The sequence below is a fragment of the Nicotiana tabacum genome, chromosome 24 (genome assembly GCF_000715075.1).
Source record: "Nicotiana tabacum cultivar K326 chromosome 24, ASM71507v2, whole genome shotgun sequence".
Classification (NCBI taxonomy): domain Eukaryota; kingdom Viridiplantae; phylum Streptophyta; class Magnoliopsida; order Solanales; family Solanaceae; genus Nicotiana; species Nicotiana tabacum.
Genome location: NC_134103.1, coordinates 5612088 through 5615888, shown reverse-complemented (window position 1 = coordinate 5615888; position 3801 = coordinate 5612088).

Here is a 3801-nt window from a genome sequence, read left to right as displayed (position 1 = left end):
CAAGAGACGTGACATCAAGGAATCAGAATCGAGACAAGGAGCCCCTCGAGCCAGGGTCCAGGCAAAACACCCGGCCTCGAGAGTATTGGGGCCATGACCCCGAGTTCGATTCGAACCCAAAAGGCCTCGGAGAGCACTACCAGGTAATCGAGCACGACCAACAAAAGGTCGTGATGTTTGTGACCAGCCGAATATCACGGCCTGGATCTCGACACTTATCGGCAGAAAACCGATGATTGGTTAAACATAAGATTTTTTTACCTTTTATATAATTGTACTTAGGGTAAACTCTCCTACTATATAAGGAGGGGGGTCTAATTATTTATCAAAGACACTGTAACATACATATCAAGGCAATATACTTTTATTTTCTCTGTTATTCAAAGTTCTTATTCTTGTTCACTAGTGCTTCGTAATTGCGAGTCCAGGATCGAGGGCAGACATCTCATTAAGGTTGTCATTGAGTCTGGAATCACTCTCCTTAAGCGGTTTGACAATCTATTACGTCCTTTATCTGTTTAATCTAACGCAATTTATCGTTTGTATTGAATTAATTCACGTATCTTTAAAACCACATATAAATTTAATTGTTATCCGTTTTTAAGGTAAACAAGCTCGACGAAAATTAATAACTTTAATACAAGTAGACATTTGTTGAGTTATTCACTATAATTATTATTATCGATCAATTAACTTTGCCTCAATTATGTATTAGGTGATATTGGTTATATATGATAGTATTCTGTATTCTTATACCAATCAGTATTTAGAGAATCAACCGTAATTTGATTTTTTTCGCTGACTGTTAATTTTCCATAAAAAAAAAAAAATTAGCCCCAAAATTATTGCAAAAAGTCAACGAAATTGATTGTTATAGATTGAAGTAGCTAGGATTTATAGTGTTCAAATTAAATAGTGCGTGCTTAGTTGTTCTTGCTTGGATATGTGGTTGCAGTATCTGTCAAATTGCCAATCATTTAGATCTTAATTTGCGAATAATTTATTAGACATAGATCGTTTTCGTGTTTCCTTGACAATGCCTAAAGTGGATTAATTAATTAATTAATCAGAATGATTTTAGCTTTAATTATCTTTGTTGCCGTCCATATGAAGGAGACGGTGCTGGGCCAAAACGATTTCAATGCTTTGGTTAGTAGAATATGTGGATCATTATATTGATATCTTGAGTTCTTGACAAATGGGCAAACTCAGTGCAATTTTTTTTATTTCCTACTCTTGAGATGAATATAAAAAAAATTACAAAGTTAGTAGATTGAAAAATCTACGACTTGATTGACATAAAAGATACAATTTTACTACCAAGAGGTGTGGTGAAATGATTGAGTCTTGAGAAAGAAAAACTTCTTGATAGAAAGCGTCTTACATCTCTTAGTAAGTCTATCCGACACGAATCTGAATTAATCAAGTCAATAAACTTCGAATATATTTATATGTTTATTATTATCTTAAATAATTTCATATACATACGTATAATTCAAGTCGAGAGCCGTGATCACGCACTCCTTAATTCTTTAGTTGATTAGTTCCGCTCCTGTCCACCCTATCTCATTTTTGAGGTAAAGCATTTCTCGAAATGGCTGAATAAAAAGAAAAGAAGCAATAGCAACTTAAATTTAATTGTAAATAAAGGTAGGCGCGCAATTCACGTGTACTTTTCTTCTCCAAATAATTTTTATAATTAAAAATTCGAGATACATGTGGTAAGGCTTGATCTCGTAATATTTTATTTTCTCCTTAAAAAGAACATGATGGCGAGCAATTTTTTTTTTTTTTTTTTTTTTGATTTTTTGTTCGATGTTGGTATTCGTGTTTGGACCGGACTAAATACGGATTCACGTCTAAAAGTCTTATATTGGGGTTAAAGTGCTCTCTAACAAATGCGATTTCATACTCAAAATTTAAATTCGAGACCTCTGGTTAAGGATAATGTAATACTTACCACTGTACCATAACCTTTATTGGTCTAACAATAAGAGTTATATCAACAACTTGTGAACAAGATTTATATGGAGTACTTTCTTGAAAGTGTCACATCTCCATGAATCATCCCTCTAATCTCATCGTATTTCAATTCATTCCAAAAGAGTACGAAGAGTCATGTCATAAGTTCCACAAAGACTATCTTATCTCTTTGGAAAAATCTCATCGTATTTGTGTGTTGCTTTTGCCGGCCACTCCTATCGAACTAATAATTACGTAATAGATTTTTTAAGTTTCTTATTCAATGTTCGACATCTAAATTAGAGCTCTAGCTAATTTAAATATACGTTGCATAAGTACATAAGGTTAGTAACCCATTAAAAAAGAAGCGCTCCGTACCAAATGACTATCAAATGGTCACGCTTATTTATTACTTTCTAATTCGCTTTATTTTGTTCGGTACTTTTCACTTATTGATAGTTAGTTTGATTAATTAGTAGTAATTTACCTTATATTGGGTAAAAATGGGTAAATTTTCAGTTTCGACATTTTGTTTAAAATTGTTGTACAGGATATGAGGATAATTACGCTTTAATTTGAATAAATGGAAAACGATAGACACTCCCTTACCCAAGCACGGAACAAAATAGAGAAAGCACTGAAGCATGTAAAGTTACGAAACTTGTAACATGTGAAATATTTTTTCTTCCTAAAAAAAAATAAACTTATTATCTTTTTAATTAGTTTCAAAAAGAATGATTTTTTTTTTTAAATTTGAAAATAATTTAACTTTAAAATTCTCTTTTTTTACTTAATAAAATGATTTAAAGTCACTCAATATCTTTAGATTGTTTTAAATAGTAAGTTTTAAAAGTTCTTTTTTTTTCTTTAACTCAGTATCCGGTCAAATATGTTAAAACAAATTGAAATTAGGTAAATTAGAAGGAATTAGGTATACGTCAATGAGTATGACGGCACGTGAATAATGTTTAATGTCAAACCATTAATTTAACAAGTATTATAGTAGTCAATGCCCATTATTTCTTTGGTCCTGGCCGGTGACGTGAAGTCTTTTCGAACGTTAACAATGTACTAGTCCTACTATCACATATTTGGCACCTTTTTATTTTATCAAACATGAGTTTTTCCAATTTGAGAAACTAAAAGTTGAATTACATTAGTTCGTATTTTGAATGAAATAAGGGTAGATTTTCAAAAAACTAGTGATATAAAATGTACAATATGTCCCGTACCAACAGTATTAATATTATTTTTCATATTTTCTATTCTTATATTTTTATTGCTACATATTATTTCTTTCGGTTGGGTAATCGTATCATCTTATTTTTCTTCTTTCTTTGAGCCAAGGGTTACTATTGAAAACAAGTTTTCTTCACAAGGTAAGGGTAAGACCTGCATGCATACGATTTTTCCTAGACCTCATCTATGAGATTATATTGGATTTTTTGATATTGTTGTTGTTAATATGTTTGAAAATTTTTACTATTAAAACAATGAAGAATATACTTATCATTGTCAGTCAAAATTTTACTTATTATATCCTCTGGTTCTTAATTATTGAAAAAGAGCTCAAGCAAAATTTTAAACCTCAATCCAACTAAAGGCGAAGTGAAGGACGGTGAGTGGTGGTGTAACAGGACGGTGAGTGCCTGAGTGGTCCACTATGATCATGAAACCAACAAAACTAGGCGCACCATAATTTTAAAAAACAAGAGAAAAAAAGAAAACAAAAAAGGTCAATAAAGAAAAAGAAGAGAATGAAAAGATAGTGTTTTCCTATTGTTTGCCCGGAAAAAAGTACAGTTGAATTTGATCGTAGTTTATAGATAGATGAATTAA